General features: G+C 43.7%; 1 protein-coding gene across 3 annotated transcripts in view; it reads left to right on the top strand.

The window, feature by feature from the left end:
* LOC128747419 (leucine-rich repeat and fibronectin type-III domain-containing protein 2) overlaps positions 1-20,785 on the top strand; it is an 89,569-nt gene that overhangs the window by 56,609 nt on the left and 12,175 nt on the right. The gene's annotated exons all lie outside the window — the stretch shown is intronic.

The following is a 20,785-nucleotide window of genomic DNA, read 5'->3' as shown; positions in this document are numbered from 1 at the left end:
TTGTCAGGTTGATGAAACGGTGTTTAATTTTCAGAGGCCACTTGATGGTGCTCTTGGTTTAGTAATGCGACGTCCTACTGAATTATTTGTTCAAGTCCAAACCCACAGAAGTCTTCTTTACAGCATGTGGCCATCTGGTGAAAATCAGGACACTGTTTCATGAAACCTCATCTACCCATCACTAGTACAACATTGGGAATCCTCCTTCTTTTCTTTCATCTTAGTTTGCTTATTGACTCAACCACTTTAATGGATCAGTAATTCTGGATTTCTCTATTGTGAGGTTGTGATCGTTGGAAATAGGGAGCCCTCTAGTGGTCACCAAAATGCTAACATAAGAATGTTCGGATTAATCTCGATCTATGCGTCAATAGTTTGTGAAATTAATAGTGTAAAGTCAAAGTAGACACACAATTACAAACTGTTGCACGACAATACGGGGACGACAGTTTGGTGCATTTCTGGGTTTTGGTAGCACTTGTTGCAACAAACACTCGAGTTATCACAGCTGAGCTCTGGCAACAAGTTGTGGAGTGTTCAACCAATCTGAGTTCAGATTTGAACGTGACAGAAAATCCGGTTTGATCGTTGCTATCTGATCTGATAGTGACGTCCAAATGTGAGCGTGTCAACTTGCGTTACACTGTGTTTACTTCACCAGCAGTGTGTCGTACACCACTTCATTCTGACTCGAAGGATCCAATTCAATCCTTTATTTCAGGTGTTTCACCGCACAGCTGTCTCTCCAAACTTTCTCCAACTGCAACTTGATGTAAAATCTGATGTAGTAGTTAGCAGTCATTAGCATGACTTGGGAAGACCAACAAGTCATGTGAATGACTCCTTCCCCCAGAACACCACTGCGGTCAGGACTCCCTCTGATTCATCCTACACCTCTCCGTCTTCAGCCTCCATTGCATCAGGAGTCTCACCTTCTTCCTAAAAAAACACACACAAATCAAAAGGGTTTGTCGGACTGGATTTTTTTTTTTTTCTGGAATTGGCAGAAAGCTCAAGGGCCAGGTGATAAACAGGAGCTGTTAACTGCTGATGTATGAATTTGGAGGGCCTTTCTCTCTTGGCTCCTCATCCCTCAGCCCGCAGTGGTAGTTAGTGTCAGCGAATTGAAACACTGTCAGGGCATGATGAATTAGCATCGTCGAGGAAATGTCCACACTCGTGAACACAGCTCACAACGTTCAGCCGCCTATTGTTTTGTTTCTTTTTGTGCCTGACAGACATCTGTTGACAGCACTTCAAAGAGACAGTGTTGTGTTATATGCTCTTGGATCTGTTCTGATTGAGAAGTGTAACATACTGTCGTACGTTGCGCTGAGCAGCCCATGTTCTACTTTTCATGACACGGCGTTGTAAGTAAGAGTGACTGAAAGGCACATGTATTTGGATGATTGATGCGTGGGCGCTCAAGATGGTCACCACCTGGGGCGTCATTCAGATGTGAACAATGTTTACTCAGGGCCAGAGATGCAGATTGCTCATGTCTGACAGTAAAGCTGAGGGAAGGGACCGGAGCACAGCGGCGTGACGGTGAACAGCGGCACGTTCCGCAGCGATTGCTGAGAAGCAAGATGTTCAGTGTGTTGTTGTATAAGTAAAAACGGAGGAAATGGGCTTGGCTTGTGTGAGTGTACTTATTATTTATTTATTTAATTTAAACGTTGAATATACCTGAAATTTCAACCAAGATGAAATATTTTATTTTGAGTTTTTTTTTAAACCAAGTTTATAGATATTTTGTATATATATATATTATATTTTATTGATTTAATTTATTTATTTCATTATTTCAATTCAAGTGATCTTATCAATGCGTTATTACTATTTATTTCAATACATTTTTATTTGTTTTATTATTTATTTATTACAGTATGGTTCAATGTTCTTATCAATACAATATTAATAATAATGTATAAACAGAAGTTGTGTTTGAAAAAGCTTCGCTTTCATTTTTCTTCTTTTTAAAACTGAATTTTGAGTTTCTTCTTTTTTCACATTACAAATTTATTATTACGATTATTACCGTTTTTTTTAAAGTAGAATGACTAAGAAACAAATATATGTCAAATATTACACAAATCCTCTGGTTGTCTGCATTTTTTTAGTTCATGAAAACTATTGCCGATAACTGGAGTGTCAGTTGAGGCTAGGTTTCTCTAAAATCCCGACTCTGTGAGCCATTTTCATGTGGGCTCTCCCGCGATGTGCGTGGGCGGCGGCTCTGGTCAGAGGTTCACGGTTAATGAAAACCCAGTTTGCTAAAGATACGTTTTCAGCAGGCAGCGAGCAGAGGAATAATGACTCATTTTGAACAACATTAAGAAGATCTGACAACCCCTAATTGGTAGCTCACCTCCTGGGACCGTCTCAGGAAACCCATCATGCATTGTGTTAATTCATCCGCCCCTTCATACTTGAGAAGTCTGATATCTTAATGGAAACACGCAGATGAGAATGTTCACTTTTGTTTGACAACTTTACTGACAGTGCGAGTGCTGAATTGGTCCGACGCCTCCGAGATCTGTTCTCCATCATTACGCCTCTGAATGCGTGCGAGTCGACTGAGTCTAGCGACATACCGTCAGTGAGGGCAAAGGCGAAGGCTAAGGCGGAGCAACTTGCCCTTTGGATATATCACAGCCGTGTCTTCTGAATCGGATGTTTGTCGGCAGTGACTGTGGTCGGTCAGAACACTTTCATTTAACTACAATGCAGCCCAATGGACAACAGTTGCGCCATTGGAGCATCATTGTGATGTCATACTTTGAGGTAGACCTCTGACGTTTTTTGGGTCCACCCCAGCCTTCTGTCAAAGCAGCGTTTAAATAGCTCTTATAGTTTTCCTACAGTGTGGTTGGGCTATGGTTTGAGGAGCTGTCCAGGTGCTGAAACAAGAGCACTAAGCGAAGACTGAGTCACTCTTGAAAGTGATGTGAAACGATTGGAAAAGCCAGGTCCGAACACAAACGTCGGTGTCAGGAAAACTCCCCGGGAGCCAACCTGAGGCCAGTAAAAAAGCAGGCGTGATGAAAGAAAGCAGAAAACGGAGGCAGTCGCCTGATCGGGAAATTTAATTTATCTCTCATGCACTTCAGGACATAATGTCATGTATCATGCGAGGGAGCAATTTCGTGCCGTTCCCAGGCTTAAAAAGAGATGAAAGAAAAGGATCAAAGTTTCAGCGCCGGTCGAATGATTGCGGCATCAGATGAAGGTGATGCACAGTGGCCTTGAAGTGGCTAGTTAAGCACGAAAAAAAAAAAAAATATATATATATTGATTAAAAAGCTGATCTTTTGAAATACTTGGCTGGCTGCTTCTTCAGGATCAGTTTCCCGGCGTGTTTTAAAATCCTGTTAGAATTGCAAAGTAGCAAAGACTCGATTATGCGTGGGGTTGTTTGAAAGTGAGCTCAGTTCGGCCCCAAAATGGATTCTAGCAACTCCATCAAATGTGTCTTCATCAGCACAGTGACATTAAAGAGCCATTTAGGATTTGTATTCCAGTGTGTCAACATTGTGACACACAAGAGGATCTCCGTCTGCCAAACGGGTGTTTAAGACGGTCCTGCTGCGGCGCCGCGGAGCTCATGATGCAGGGCTGCGTCGCGGAGGGAGCATCGATTTGTGCTAAATCTGTGCAGATTCTCTCTCTGCACCCAATTTGGTGCGACAAGCCCAGTGAAGTTGAACTAATGCCGTTAAAAAGCCGCCGCAGCTGCCATGTGTTCCGCGTCTGATGTTCCTTCTGCTGCTCTGGGAGCCTTTGTGACGCTACAAAGACGGCGGAGAATTGTTTGGGTTTGATCAGCTGCTAGTTGTTCGTGATTAATATCGGGATCATGGGAATAGAGATGTTGCACATGATGAATAAGTTTGCCGATTATCTAGATGCCCAAAGACTGCCGCCTCACCTTCCCTCACTCCCTCAGGGATGGATGGAATTGTCTGAACCTCAGAACCACCAGAATCTGTGAGTGAGTCCAGGAACTCTGTTGTACAACTGAGGGTTGAAGTACAGTGGTACCTCGGTTTTTGAACATCCTTCGAACAAATCGGAGTTTGAACAAAAATTTTGAGATTTTTTGCTTCGGATTTCGAACAAAAATCCAGAACTCGAACGCCCCCGAAAAAAGTCAGAAAAAACAATGTGCGCGGAGCGACCAGCTGACCCACGACGCGCTTTGTTATTGTGTATAACGCAGCTTCTGTATGCAGACGTGTCCCGTTAGCTACATTTACTGACTGTTTTTTCTTCATATTGAGGTGTAAAACCTTTCCTGTCTCCACACTGGACCATGGTAGAGTGTCACAGGTGCTTGCTCTCGACACCTCCGAGGCTCCACTCCAGGGTTTGATGTCCTGTTGTGGGCTGGAGCTGGGACAGGGATGAGGCGAGTCTGGGACAGAGCGTGACTTGGTTTATGACTTTGTCACAGCCAAACTGCACAGAAGCGCACATTCAGAGCTGGACACGCACCGGGCACCTCTTCACTTCTGGAGAGACGTCACTCACTCGGCAACCCCTCCCACATGCAGCGGCCACACACATAGAGGAACAGCCACCTGCAGCAGATTCTCTACATTCACTCCTACAAAAGACTATTTTAAGGCTTGGAACGCATTGTTTCTTTTTCCATTCATTGTAATGGGAAAAATCCATTCAGATTTCGAACAAATCTCTTCTCGAACGGCGTCTGGAACGGATTGTGGTCGAGAACCGAGGTTCCACTGTACCAGGATTTGTTGTTGGAAGAAAAGAACACTTTATTTCAAGTCGTTTAAGGGCAAATGAAAAAGTGTTTTCTCTTCCAGGCGAATTTCAAGGTGAGCTGTCAAAGCAGAGCCGTCACTGATCGACCGTGTCGTGAGGAGGAAGTAAAGCAAAAGAGATCCACTTAAGTTGAAGCAGCGAAATGTATTTCCAATGCATCGAAAATCTCGCCGACAATGTTCATCGACCTTTTCATAATGTGGCGCTGAAAATAGAAAAACAAGCAACGTCAATTTTAACCTTTATGAAAGAAAAAAAAATCTATTTAAAGTGGATCACGTGTGTGTTTAACAGTGACGTTTGAATCGCTGTTTATTGATTTAAAAAATGAAAAAAATATGAGTAAATATGAACGGCGAATTTAGCTTCTTTTGTGCGTAAAATACTTGAAATATTTTCATACATTCACATTATCAACCCTGGAAATAAAGGTTTTCATGAAAATCAGATCCGAAACGCTGTGGCAAATTCACTTTGAACCTTGTTATGAAAGAAAAGTTCCTTGTGAATTGAAAACAAATCTGAGGAGGATCAAGCATCTCTGGGCGATTCCATGTATGGATTTCTTAAACAAAGAGATCGCTGTTGTGACATGGATATTTCGACGTTGCTCTGGTGAGAATCTCAACTTGCAAGGCGAGGGGGGTCGATCACCAGTCAGCCGATGGATGTGAGGATCTCGACCACTTTGACAGCTGGAGCCTCACATGCAGCGCGCTGCCGGCTTGTGTTGTGATCAATGGCCCCTATTGATCGGCGAGTGGCGCTGACCGAAATGGTGCTGCTCTGATTTATCAGCTGCAGGAACAGATCAGGTGGAAGATGGTGACCAAAGTTGGATTCTGCGTTTCAGTGCGCTTCAGCTCTTCAGCAGCTGTGTCATGCATGTCTCCCCATATGGTCCCTCTTATATGAATCACACTCACCTGAGGGATGAAAGAGTGAAGATGAAGTTGACTCACTCCAACTGGTTTACCGTTTCACACAGTTGCTTTATGTTTCAAGATGAGCCCCACCATCTGCGGCCATGACTCTTTGACTTACTTTTGGCTTGATGCATGGACAGAATGGGACCCAGGAGCAGGACGTTCCCAGTCTACAATTTAAAAAACTCTCAATAATGCATCGATGCATCAGTCCACAAGTGAGTGGAGACTGGGCAGAAGTGGACCAGGATCCATTTGAAGCAGGCAACTGAAAGTGTTGGGAAAGACAGGGACATATATTTTTAAGTCCTTCAAGGACGACTAAAGGTGTCAACACAAATGGCTGACAGGAGGCGAAACAGGAGCGGTCATGAGAGAGCAGGAAAACTTTGAAATCTGAGTGGAGTTTATCGCGACAAAATGCTGGTAAACTGAGACCACGGTCCTGGAGGCCCATTCCCTGTCTTTGGTCAGGAAAAAAAAAACCCTATAGTTGCAAAAATGTTAAAGTAAGAGTCACAGTGAAGGACAAAAACAAAGCAAAGTGCTATATTTCTGATTTAAATGTGCGAAAACATATGTTTGGAAACAGTGATTTTTGTTTAAAAAATAAAAAACTAAATAAAATAAAAAATAAAATAAATAACAAAGTCCGGGTATATGGTGTGTAATATCTATAATAATATTTAGTGAAATGAGAAAAATGGATGTCAATGAAAAACTATATAATTTACTATCATGAGGTGACAAATTTTTTTTTCATTTCTTCTCATTGATTTTATAATTTTTAAATATAATTTCATGTTTGAATTATCTATAACTATATTTTCATTGTGATTTCTATTATTCTTATTATTATTTATGCTATATTTTTTGTCATTATTTCTTTATTTATTATGAGGTGAAAGATGTGGTTGGAATTCTTTATCTTCCTGACTGAACCTTGAGCCCATCCCACACGTTCTCGCTCGAGCTCCAAACTTTCAACACTTTCCTTGCCCCCCTCCGAATCTTACAGCCCCCGATTGTTTGCTCCACTGCCGGAGCCGGTAATCAGCTTTCACCGGCGGCTCCAATAAGAAGACAGTGAGCGACTGCCAGCCATCGTGCCATCCCAGTGTCAACACAGATTGTCTTTGAGCGCACCGACCAGAAAGTGTGAAGCCAAATTGAATTTAGGATACGTCAAGTGCAACACTCCTCAGCGGCTTGGCTGATGGCTTGATCAGAAGTCTGCTGCCCTGCTGAACCGCTTCTGCTTCTGCGGTAACATTCGAAGGCTTCCACCCACAGAGTGACAGCCCGGCCGGCTTTGGCATGCGCTGTGTGCATGAGTGGCGCCGGTGCTGCTGCATGTTGAATCCATTACGAGGATGATGGATGGCGCTTGTTACTCACAAGCGATTTGCATCATCTATACCATAAAGCTGCTGCATTATGGTTGCAGATCACTCAGAACTACTGTTTCCCCTCTTCATCTGTGGCGGTGAGACTCCCTCCACCTCCCATCTGCTATTCCTATGCATTCCCAGGCATTGCCTCTTCTTTCGCTCTTCCAGCCCCCTTCTACACACAACGCTTTATTCGGTTTTATTTTCCTCCTCCCAAAAGCAACGGCTGCGTGTTGTGTTGTAGCTTCGGGCTGTGTGTGGGCCGGTGTTGTGGGCCGGCATCTGGCAGACTCCGATAAGAGCCAGCGAGCTGCTGCTGTTCCTTCTGAGATGTTGTCTGGTGTTTGTGTTCCCCCCCACCCCCTTTCTTTGGTCATCCAGGGCATGAGCAAGTGTTTTGGTTGCATGAAGGACCTTGTCGTAAATGTACGAGAGGAGGGCTGAAATGAAAGACGTGTTTAGACAATCTGATAAGTTCCCTTCCTACGCAGGTCCAAACAAGCCAGCACCAGTTAGCTTCATGCGTCATGTCATCCTTGTTGAGCAACATATTCTCACTGCCAAGGCGTCAACTATATTCCTGATGACTCTAAAAGATGGACAGAGGGTGGTGTGGGATGGGGCCCTTACATCAAGTTAGTAGTGATGAGAGCTCCCAGGTTTGAGGTATCATGAAACAGTATTGCAGGGTTGATGAAAGCGAGTCCTCATTTTCAGAGGCCAATAGATGACGCTCTTGGTTTCTTTGAATTGAACATTGTACTGCCGAGAATGAAAATCAGGACGCTGTTTCATGAAACCTCATGAAACTTTCAGTACTGTGTCATGAAACCTCGTCTACCCATCACTATTGCCAAACATCGAGTCAAAAGTCCCTGCTTGAAATGTCACCAGGGAGAGTTTCTGAGTCAAATTCTGACTCCATTAAAACACGCAACGCAAAATACGGACTTCACGTCAAACGCAAAAATACACTTCAAAGTAGACGCTAAAATTCAGAGCAAAAATCTTTATGACAATTTCATGACTCTCATGTTGTGAAGAGAGAATGGCAAATAGTTCAGAAATATATCAAGTGACTTGAGTAAGACAACATCGCTGCAGTTCCCGATGGCATATCGATCCACTGAACGTTGGGCTATGGAGCGTAAAATGGAAAATCTGAGTGTCACCTGCTGCTATTTTACTCGGAAAGAGCCGAGTTAAAGTGTAAAGCTCTGGATCTTTGCTTCAAAATCGAAGGTGCAATTGCAGAGTAGCCAAATAATTCCTTGCTCAAGAATTTGAACTCAAAAAAACACATTTTCAACAAAGGTTTTCCAGCATGAATTCCATGTATTAATATAAAGACAAACTGGTCTGTTGTCATGCCATGTTTTTGAGGCCAGCAGGACCTTGAAATGTGTTGAAAGAAAGCTTCAACTCAGTGACCTAGTGAGTGATGACCTGCCGCCACCGTTTGACTGTCTACCTCTTTGACAAATGTTCAATCATTTTATCCCACAACTTGTCTTTCTTGACAAAGCCATGAAGCAGAGTTAGAAGAGCCAGAGGTCAAGGTCGAGAGGCTGTTAATATGAGTGTCGGGTTCGGACAGGAGAGACGGCGATGATCCAAGAATGAGAAGGAAGGCGACCATTGAGGTTCAGTATTTGTGTGCTCCAGTTTATCAGCTTCTGAACAACAACAGCCAGCGGCTTGCTATCATCTGGATGGCGGATAAATAATCTCAGCCTGCGGCTCACTCTTTGTCGCGAGCTCCGCAGTGAGAGCTTATCTGGGCTGCTAAATGCTGCAAAAACTGTATATTCATTGGTCTCGGAGGTCCACTTCCCGCGCAACATACGCGCCCCTTTATAATAGGAATGGATCCCTTGTTACGCTTTTTGCACTAGCTTAATTTTGAGCTTGACCCGAGGTCACCAGGGTGAGCGGACAGGGAATAACATTATTTATCTTCCTGCAATTAATTCTGAATGTGACTCCGGGGGGGCGAGTCCGACTTTAATCAGCTCTATGCCGAGCCTCGGATGAGAAGGTGTGATTGATGGTGGTTTCAGCGGAGTGGAGGACTGTCCGACTGACTTGGCTACTTCTCTCTTATTGTTCTGCCCCACTGACCCGAGCAGTGTGTCCCCGATATCACTGTTTACAGGGAAATACTTAGTGCTCCTGCTTCTGCTCTCACTAATGCCACTGTATGTAAGTGAATAGTATGGCATTAAAACAGACTTGAGAGACCAGAATTTTCCATGGTGTTGGGGGCAATCTTCCCCTTTTCATGTGTCATATATATATATATATATATATATATATATATATATATATATATACACACACACACAGTGGTACCTCGGTTCTTCTTCAGTCCGTTCCAGACGGCCGTTCGAGAAGCGATTTGTTTGAAATCTGAATCGATTTTTCCCATTACAATGAATGGAAAAAGGAATAATGCGTTCCAAGGCTTAAAAGAGGCTTTTGTAGGAGTGAATGTAGAGCGTCTGCTGCAGGTGGCTGTTCCTCTATGTGTGTGGCCGCTGCATGTGGGAGGGGTTGCCGAGTGAGTGACGTCTCTCCAGAAGTGAAGAGGTGCCCGGTGCGTGTCCAGCTCTGAATGTGCGCTTCTGTGCAGTTTGGCTGTGACAAAGTCATAAACCAAGTCACGCTCTGTCCCAGACTCGCCTCATCCCTGTCCCAGCTCCAGCCCACAACAGGACATCAAACCCTGGAGTGGAGGTGTGGAGAGCGAGCACCTCCCCTGTGACACTCTACCACGGTCCAGTGTGGAGACAGGAAAGGTTTTACACCTCAATATGAAGAAAAAACAGTCAGTAAATGTAGCTAATGGGACACGTCTGCATACAGAGGCTGCGTTATACACAATAACAAAGCGCGTCGTGGGTCAGCTGGTCGCTCCGCGCACATTATGTTTTGTCCGGCTTTTTGCGGGGGCGTTAGAGTTCTGGATTTTTGTTCAAAATCCAAAGCAAAAAAATCTCAAAATTTTTGTTTGAATTTGTTTGAATTTTTTTTTTTTTTTTTTTGTATTTTGACAAGCTGGAGCCAAAGAAAAACTTGAAATCGAATTGGAATTCAAACATGCTGGTGTCAATGGAGCACGTTACACGTGACCACAGATCTAAAAAAAAAACATGGGTGCCTGTGCTGGCTGCTGTCCTTTAGTGTGACGTTACTGAAGTTAGTGTGAAGCCTCACTTAACATGAGGAAAACAGGGATCAACAAGGACATCAGAGGTTACCATGTTAGGTGTATATGGCGCCAGGGATTTGCCGAAGTTGTAGATGCGATGATTGTTCATACAGGAAATAAGCCAAAAAAAATAATGTTTAAAATAAAGCACTGTTAGAAGACTTTGAATCTTTGAAACATAAACATTGTCACAGGCTCTCTGCCTGCAATGCCAATCCACGATCAACACAATATAAAGTTAGCTAGCTCAGTGATTCACGTGTGTCACGTGTTTCCTGTGTTGGGGTGTGTTCCAAGTTTCTGTCGTGACAACACAAGAAAAGCCCTCACTCAAGGGCCTCATCTCACTTCAAGAAAACAACATCGGGATTCAAGTGTTTTGCGCGGGATGCGCTGAATACGAACCTATAAAAGTCAGGGCCTTCACGTCCTTGCCTCTATATTACAAGGATCTGGATCACTAAAGTGTTGTATGAATCGTGCTCTGTTTGTGTGTCTAGTTCAAGATTTAATTTGTGTGAATTGAACTGAAATGAATGGAAGCAATTCTCAAAGCACGTGTTTATTTGTCGCTGCCGTCCTGCTGAGACTCTTAATCCGCTGTATGACTGCAAGGAGGACCCTGTTTCCAAGTGAACGCCTCTGTGGGGAGTTCCAATTTGTTTTCCATGTCCGCCTCATATAAAATGCATGAAGTCATAACATTTTTCATCATTGAGCCAACTGTGTGGTTATCAATGCAGGATGATGTTGCTACCTAGCTGGGGCTGTTTGAGCTGCTGAAGTGACCATGTGGTACCTCTCTGACCTCTGGGCCCTGCTGTTAAACTGTTCGAGCATGGAAAAGCAGCTAAGGTTGAAATGCTAGCTGGTTCCGGTCTGGACTTGTGTGGAGGCTCCGGTCTCGACCTCCATGAATTGGAGTCTGGCTCCGCTCAGCGTGAACCGGTGCGTTGTGCTGACCGCATCGCCAGAGTGTTGACCGGCAAATTACACCAGACGCTCGGCCAGCTGCTGAAACAACAGCGGAGAAGTGATTTTCCACTCCTGTGGGGCGACGATGCTGACAGTAATTAGAGATGATGTATTTCCCGTTCTCACCGGACCAGACTTTGCTATCAGTCATGTGACACCGCCACTGTGAGACCTGAACAAATCCTGTTATGGTCAGCTATAGAAACATAGCAGTGAGAGTGGAATTCAGTGGAATGAGAGTCGAGTTGTTGTGGTCCTGTATTGTCTTTGGCTTCAAACCACTTTGTCGGAAACAAGTTATATAATGAGTCATCGCCCTATCCTCCGCTTACTTGGTTATTCCACTATGACTGGCTTCATAGAGTAGCAGCATCCAAAAAAATACTCAAAAATACTCTCTGAAAAAAAAGGACAATGGGTGAGAAGATGCAAATCCCAAATATTACCTCCACCGACCTGAAATTCAAAGGCATATTTGGAACCCAAAAAGACAGGAAAGGAATTGGGAGACAGAGGGATAAGGACAATAGAAAGATGGAAAGGAAGGAACAAAATCAAAGACACAATTGAGATGCAGTTAAGGAGGTGAGCGCTCAGTGCGTCTCCAAAGCAGGACCATGCATCGCTAGACAATATGTCCCGTATCTATATTCAAAACCTATCCCTTAACCTTTCGTGAGACTGGCGTTGTAGAGCAGCAGCATCCAGTGTGACCTACTCATATTAACCCACCTTGAGTCTCAATAAAACATGAGTGGCCATTTTGGACAGTATACGGTGGAACACCAGCGTAGTCCTTCTTTCGTATGCGCCGCACTGAAGGGGAAGTAGTAGAGTAGAAAGTCGCTGAAGGCGGCGACACCAGCCGAGGGTGTAGAAATCATTTCTAAGCTGCGGACCACTGCCCATAGAGCCGTGGCTGACGGAGAAGCATCTCTCTGGAGATACCGTGACGGAGGGTCTTATCTGCGAGAAGGCACGAGCCATTCACGCTAATCTGCTGCTGAACACTCAACACAAGAGTCCAGGTGCTGTTGAGCAACATCTGCTTTAGTACCTGGACTCTTGTGCAAATCTCCTCATCCTATTATATAATAAATAAGTCTTGCATTTTCCCACAAACCTAACAAAAAATGTTGCCATATACTGTTTGTATGTATGAAAGACCTGAGCAAAGTGTGGCCCTTTGACTGTACTTATGTGGTCCTCCTGGTGTCAGAGTGAAACTATAAAACTGACGTTGTTGTCTCTGGCATTTTTGTCTTGCGCATTGTTTTTTGTTCATTATGATACAACTGAAACAAAACTTTTTCTTTTGATTATTTTTCTTATGAGTATGAGGAGTATTTCTTGTCCCTTAAAAAACATCAGAATTGAAAGTAGATTTCGAAATGTGTGAGACACATCCAGAATCTTTCAATGCAATGTGGTTTAAATGAAATAAAACAACATTTTCTGTGCATTTTTAAAGTGCCATTTCAAAATCACAGATGATGTCATCACTTGATTTTTATTTTCAATTTTCTCTCACCCTTCTTTCCGTGGGTTTGACGGCTCCTCTCAGCGGTCACAATAAGGGACGGGCAATATGGACAAAAAAAATGATCACGATAAATACATTTTCATTCTCTTCCATGTGTTGGACACTACAGTCTCTCTTGAAACTGTTTTAAGAAGAAACTTATGAGTGAAGTTTGTCTCCAGCATCATTATTTGTTTGTGTGTAAATATAATAGTTAACTAAGTGTAGAGGTGAGAAATTCAATGTTTCACGTCTCTGGTAAAACCGGGTCGTGTCTGACAGTTTTACTTAGTGGTTAAATTGAGCTGTCTGTCTGCTGTATCTCTTAAAAGTTGACTTGAACTATGGACCAGTCTGGACACATTTCCTAGATGCTATTGAAGAAATATTAGAAATAATGTGAATAAATGATTATTTAGTCATATTCTATTCTCAAAATCATTTTTGTCTTGTGTGATAAAAAACCTTTTCATAAATCTCTCTCCGAAAATGGTTGTTTTCCATTGCTCTATAGAAAATTTCACTAAATACTTTGACCGCTTTAGAATTTGTTGATGGTCCCTAACTGATGGCAGGTCGTAGCATTAGCGCTGCCTGTGAGAGTGTGTCCGGGATCTGTGAACCCTAATGGGGACATGGAAGAGGACGCCACTGCCAATACCGTAGCGGATCTCTGTCCAATGTCCAACTATTTTCACCACAGTGTTTTGCGGAAGCAGCGGGAAACCTTCATGTGTTGATGTGAACCAAGACGACCGCGTCAGAGAACTTATGAGGACCACTCCATCTAATAAAATAAACACGGATCCAGAGAGTCAGAGTCGACCAGTGTTTCTCAAAGGTTCCCTGTATTAAAAATGAGTTTAAAACTACGACGTCCACCACACTCTCCTCAACTGTCACACGCCTGTGTCGGGTGTCAAACGCCGCGGAGCTGGAGAGTGCGGGAAGCCGTCGCGGCCTCGTCGCGTACACGTGTGAAAGCCGCGTGTTTATCGAATTCATCGTGAGATGCAGAATGGTGGAGATAGTTGTTGTCGAACTGCCCACCTCTGCTCTGCGATGTCCGGCAATGGCATGTAGCATCCTCACAGGGTCAACAGGAAACCCACCTTACCTCCTCTCCGCTTCATCCCACACCTCCTCAAGTCGGAGATCTTCTCCAGATACGTTTAAATCCCAAACAGCTTCTCCATTCATGACCTGATTAGATCCCTTCAGCGCTCAGCCGGAGCCTCATCTGCGCTGATTAAATATGAACTATCTGGAGAAAAAAAAAGGTAAAAAAAAAAAAAATACCATGTCATTGGATTTGGGAGCCAAAGTGCGGAGGGAAGAAAGAAGAAGCCGATTCACCATTGTGTACAGCTTATCAACAAATGACGATATGATCTTAGTGATGGAATTCCACATTTCATGAATCCACTCCATTAATGCAGCGTGTTGCGGGGGAACCCATTCAGCACACGTTCTGATCAAAGGAGGAGTGGAGACAGACAACAGATTGGATTGAACAGACGTAAATATCGAGACCAACTGCGCGACTCCATCGACTATTCATTACGAGATGAGAAATGAGATATGAATCGCTAGTCATTTTTTAATAACCTTTCAAAGTAAGGGATGCGTGTTCGAGTGGTGCCTCAAGTACTGAACACACCGGAGCGACGTGCGTCGGCGGAATGAAAACCATCTGCTCATGAGTAGCAATTTAAAGGAGCAGTGGGACTTCACAGTGGAGGCGGGGCTTGTTATCTGGGCGCACTTTATAGCCTGTAGCTTCTTAGCTTGACTGTGCTGGACAGTGGTGTTCAGTCCATTGCAAAGAGCTTGTCCAGTTCATCTGTGAAATGAGTTGATATTCCTCTTTTCACTAGCAGCCGGATTGTTACGACTTTTAAAAAAAATCATGAGTGTTTTTGAGTTAATAAAAAATCTATATTTATTGTTGAATTATACCCTTAAAATATGTGGAGAGGGGAAATACTAAGGAAAAAATTAGGCCCTATAATAATAATAATAATAAATATATTGCATTTATAATAATGATAATAGTCATACAACAAGTTTTATTTATTTATTTTCTTAATAACATGTTGTCAAGAATCAACAGAAACATTTTTTTTCAGTTTTTCTGGTGAGTTTGTTGGCTCAGTCAGCCGTTGACAACATTATTGCATGTATAATAAATTTATATGAATAAAATTAGGGGTGCAAATGAAGTTATACAAGTTAATAGTCACTTCACTTTTGCTTCAAAAACCAGCTTGTTTTTAAGAATCCTAGCTTGAGGTGACATGGTGGCGTTTGAGACTTGGCTGCTCCAAAGGTGTCTCCACATCACACTTTACTTTTTCACCAACAAACTGGTGACAAAGAAGTTCTGTCGCCAGTAAATGAGGTGAAATCAGCTTTAAAAAACTGTGTCAAGTGCAACTTGCTGCAGTGCTGAGACATAAGAGGATGAAGACTTTGGCTTGTTTTCTATATTGGCGCCGTATCTTGTTTCAGTCACCACCAATTTTCATATGAAAACCATCTACAGATAAACAGCACAGATAAATACGTGCGGAGTGAGGAGTTTATTTTCAGCTCTTGTGGTACGGAGCCAGTTTCATCTGATGAATGAAATGAGTTTAGAGAGTCAATATTGGGAAGAAGTGATGTGGGACGATTATTCAGGATCCAGACCGCAGGTGGTCGGATGGTAGAAAACCAGTTGGAACGGAACTCATTGAAATGTGATTTGGATATGAAGCAGCTAACCTGATGAATAAAACCTTTCATTCTCCATGAACGTCAGCATGTATCGTGTGATGAGTCACTCCAACACGGCGACTAAATGCAGTTGGAATATGATTTGAAAACTGTGTTTGAGAAACAGTTTTGATCTTAAATAGTCTGGGGAAAAAAGACCGGTCTAAAATCCCAGTTAAAGCCAAGTTGAAATTGTGTTGTTTAGACCTGTACGGGAGCTAAACCTCCCGTCTTTGACCAAAACAAATACCCACCTCCTTTTGGAGTAAGTGGATAAGACACAAGAAAATAGCAGTTGGGAGGCATGTCAAGGCAGGTAGATACTGGGCAGTGTCCGGAACATCTCATGAGTTTCCCGCTGAAAACAGTGTACTAAAGTGGGCGATCCTGACCACTATATTAAAGGCAGTCTGAGGAAAGCACCAGTAGACTCTGGTCGCTGGAGTGGACATGGTGGAGTTGCAGTACTGTATTTTCAGTATGAGAGTATGAGACGGGTCACCAGCCACTACATTCCCCAGATAGCAGCCGGATTCGGGGTGGATCCATGTACGAGTTGTCAGATCCGCATTGGAATCAGACGCAAGGTCCAGGCCGGAATCATTTCCCCTGGGTCTGGGGCCGAATCTTGGTCGGATGTGGCAGGAATCTGGGGCGGATATGATGCTGTTGGGGGTGGATTTGGCCCGGACACGACACAGATATGAACTTGATTTTGCTACCACCAGATCTGGGCCATCCATTTCAGTGGATGTCGCCCATTGTTCCAACGGCATGTGGCTCTGATCTGGAACGGGTCATGTCATCTGGTACAAAAACAAATGAGTTTGACAAATCCCTCACCTTCCATGTCGCGCTCATCCACTCCAGAGTCAACCAACCCACATGTTAATGTGCTTAAAGCATTGAAATTTTTGCGAGAGCTTCAACTGTTGCAGCGCATTATGTAACATAAATGACTGGCGGAAGTGTTTGTGTTTCAAACTGGGATGGTAGCAGTGGATGTTACACTCAATAAGGTCTTGGCTCGAGCAAGGAATTGTTGTTTTAATTGTTTAATTGTTTTGTTCCCTTATGAATCCTAGATTCAGATTTCGGTGCTGCTATCTGCCATTTTTCTCTCCTGAAAAATGTGTGATGTGAGTGTTCAGAAAATAGCCAATATAGACTCCTTATTTGAATGTGAGGAGTAATGCAAAAATGTTCTGCGGGTGACCTTTCTGGTTCAGAGAAATGTGGCGATACAGAGCAAATGAAAGCCACCGGAGCGGCGGAGAGCTACTACCTGCCCGCCTCAGAGGCTCAGAAGAACCCGAGCAGAAAGATCAGCAGGCAGAGAAACCAAGCAAACCAAATAAAGAAGCAATGTTTTGACGTAAAAATAACTGGCGATGACTTGTCATGACTGGTACAGCACAGATCTGGTGACTCTGCTGGGTAAGTGTGGGCTGAATTACGTGATTGACAAAGGAGCGTATCCACCACCAGGACGATTTTGTGTGGCCAGCTTTCAACTTGACGTGTGTGGGAGCTGTCGGAAAATGCACAGCAAACTGACTCATCCCCACTTATTTATCTTGCTCTATACTGTTTAGCTGTTGCCTTCTGGCACATCGACGGCACTTATGTGGAAGCAAATCAGTAGGAACGGTTTTCGTTGAAGTTCAGCAGGCTCAAAGGATTCAGTCTCTTCAGACAGACAGACTGTAACCCTGATATTTTAGGATGAAGCCTGAACCAATCCTCTCGCTCTGAGTGATAGTTTGACAGCTTAGGGGCGGGTTGCAGTCTGTCGCTTATTTTTCATGGGGTCTCGCAGGGTGAGGGTGACATCAGCATCTTGGAAAAACAAGTGGCCCAACACTACACTGGAATTTCTGTGAAATTGACGGATGTCCAAACCCCTAAAAATATACCTCGGTTGCCAACCGTCCCAACTTAATGGACCCAATGCTGATGATCCGCCTTGGGCACTTGTCAGGATGCTTCTCTGATGCCTCACTAGTGGGGTACTCATGGCACGTCCGCCATGGAGGGGCTGTTTTCAAGGTGTGTGAGCGTGTGACAAACTCCAGAATGTTTCAACAACCAGCGCCCCAGAGCTGGTTGGAAAGCGAACTGGAATCCTGTCAAAGCCCGTCGCGCCATCTGCACCGTCCATGTTCAGTCGCGCTGCTGGCAGATTTATCCGTCGAAATATCACCTGCAATTCATCGCAACCTGCCACTGATGACTCAGCTTAACACGACTGGCACGTCGACTGCGGCTCTCATTTGAATACAGCTCAGGTGCTTATACCATTGGGGGGGTATTTTTAAATGTACCCATCAAAGCTGCAGTAGGTAACTCACACCCAACTAGGCCTTTAGCGAGTATTTTGAGATCGGGTGTTCCAGTTTTGCGCGCCGAATGTGGAAGGCGCGAGCCCTGCAGGGGGGTCCGGGAGCTCGTCCTCACTGCAAACTTTGGAATTTGAATGAGAAACAGTGTCAGACATCCCATCCATAACAGCACTCTTCCATGCTACGTTGACAAGACTCGCAAGATAAGGATAACCATGAGACTAAGCTCAAAAACAAATACATGGAAGCCAGTGTGATGGCGCTTTGATGGCAGATATCAGGGCATGATACAGGCAAGAATGATTGTTTCCCATGTTTGTCAGTGTAAGCCTTTTCCGTGATGCCCGGACGCCTCTCTAGCTAAAAGCCTACTCCCAATAGTTTTAATCCGTGTTTGGCGGGGTCTTCTCCGGAATGGAATAGTACCATTCCACAGCATAAGCATCAGGTAAAAGATCATCAGCCGCTTGTCACCTGTTCACATCAAAAGTGCGAGCTGCTGGCTCTGAAAGTGCCAAAGTCATCTCCATTTCAGAAAGGCACCGGCCATGTTGAAGCAGATTTTCAGTTGTTTCCAGTCTGATACTTGTCTCACGCTTCCTTTGCTCAACCCACATTGGAATAGCTGCTTTGCCTAGAAGCTATTTACTGTATTTGAAGTGAAGGGAACATGCATTTGAATGAGGATATTTTCAGTCTTTTTCAAAGCTGGACAGAAGTGTCCTTGAAATGTAAAGTTTATTTATTTATTTATTTTTATTAAGCAACATAAAATTCAACATGTTTGCAGAATTACAAGTCAATGACGCCGTGACATTTCTACCCACTGCACCAAGTTTCCATTTGAATTGCCTTGGATTTATTGACACGTTATAGAAGATTTTAAAACCATCATCTCACTATATTTCATTGGATGAGGAAAGAAATACGCTGCTGGTATAAAGCTTTTTGTTTGGACTCAAAATACTTCTAGTATATCAGTACGACTTCAGAACACTTTGTAGATGACTCATGTTGAGGAGAACTCTGCACAGGTTCAGGAGCTTGAGACATGATTCCGTGTGAAACTGCCAGCTCTCATTTTGCTTGTGTTTCGGGCCGTGATCCCACCGGTCTGCCGCTCCCTCATTCATCAACCGGGAGTTTCGTCAAATACTTTGACAACGCCAGGCGCTCTTCGATTCGTCAGTGTGGCATTTCTACTCTAAACAAAGGTGCGGCTCAGTCCAAACATGGCTGACCTTTCGCCGGCACGAGAAGGAACAGCTGTCTCCGGTGATGGATGGAAACATGGGAATGTTAATCACGCCGATCTGGATTCTTCTGCAGAACACCTGACTGCTACGGTGTTTGTTCTGCTGCCGGAGCAAAATAGGTAGAATGGCGAAAGGTCATGTTGACAGGGAAGGAGTGGGCATGCTCACAAGTCAGGGTTGGATTTAAGATGGAGAATCTCAAAGACAAAGTCTGGCGCTGAAGTGGTGTTCATGCATTATTAATTCTTACATAGGAACTCTGGAGGTTCTGACCCAAGACAGCATAATCCAAATGATTTCCCGTCCTCAAATATTTGTGTTTCCCTTCCTCTACTCCGCCTCGGCTCTTTAGTTCTGTTCCGTAAGAAAGGTATTTGAACAGGTCAACAAATGTATGCTATTTCTTTGTGTAAAAAGTGAACTCTCTGTCTTAAACTCGCAGAGCGACGAGTCGAATGTTCACTTCCAAACGTCCTCGGAAACCCAGCGGTGGCGGCGTGAGCCCACCGACTTCACAAACCACGGCAGAACAGTTGACAAATCAATGTCCATCAGTGGTGAATAAGATACGCTCTGCTGACAGGAAATCAGTGCCATAAATACATGTTACTTTTCAGGAAATGGGTAATAAATATTGATCACAGACCTCCTCGGATTCTCTTTTTATCCCTGGCAGAAACAAAAAAAAATGGCTTCAGCTTCAGTTCTGCTTGAAGTGTCGGGACATAATTTGACCCAAACATTAAACCGGTAGTCTAGAAAAACACCTGAAAGAAAATGGACCCTGTGAAATATCTATTGTCGAAGCTGAAAAGGAAATCAGGTCACATCCGAGAACATATTCAACCTCTCACTCGACAAGGTGCTTGAAGTGTTGCTTATGCACGACTCGCGCTGCGTTGATGTTTAAATGGATGAGTTGGGAGGGTATGTTTTCCTGTTCGTAGCCAGGCTCCGAGCTCTTTCATTATATGGGGAACTGAAGGCTTCAAGTCATAGAAACTGCAGGGATGAAGATTAAAGAAGTAGGGAAGATCTTCACTTGTCTTGATCATTTGTGGTGGATATTAATGTCACGTACCATTCGCATCACGATCCACGTGTCACGATACGATAGAAAAAATATTGATACCGTAATATATTGCAATAACTCTCACAAAAGTAAAAGTTCCTCACCTCTACTATGGTACTGAACAGCTACTCTGCTGAATGTCACTGCGCTACGTATCGGCGATATCACAATATATTGTGACCCCAATGTAGCAAAGTATCGCGAACCAAGTATCATGTGTTCCCTATTGGGAGGTGCAAAAATTCCAAACAGTTAATTTGTCCACAAAACTACTCGGAATGAAAAGTCAAAACAATTTCATTGACATGCAGTAGTCTTTTCTTCTTCTTCTGGTATTTCTTGCCTCCACCTTAGTCAATCTTCTGCCCCCCTGTGCTCACATCTGTCCTCCTCTCCTTCTTTCGGCTGCTATCTCTAAATTCATCATACGGTTTTTATTTATCTCTCCCCACAAAATACTGAGCGACAAGTCCATATGCTTCACTAGAAAACAAAGTGCATTGTCGTGAGTACGAAGGGACGAGGGAGCTAAAGCCACGTAT

This window comes from Synchiropus splendidus, chromosome 16, assembly GCF_027744825.2.
Source record: "Synchiropus splendidus isolate RoL2022-P1 chromosome 16, RoL_Sspl_1.0, whole genome shotgun sequence".
In the NCBI taxonomy this organism is placed as follows: domain Eukaryota; kingdom Metazoa; phylum Chordata; class Actinopteri; order Syngnathiformes; family Callionymidae; genus Synchiropus; species Synchiropus splendidus.
Note: the sequence above shows the minus strand (reverse complement) of the source record. Positions and strands in the feature narration are given on the sequence as shown.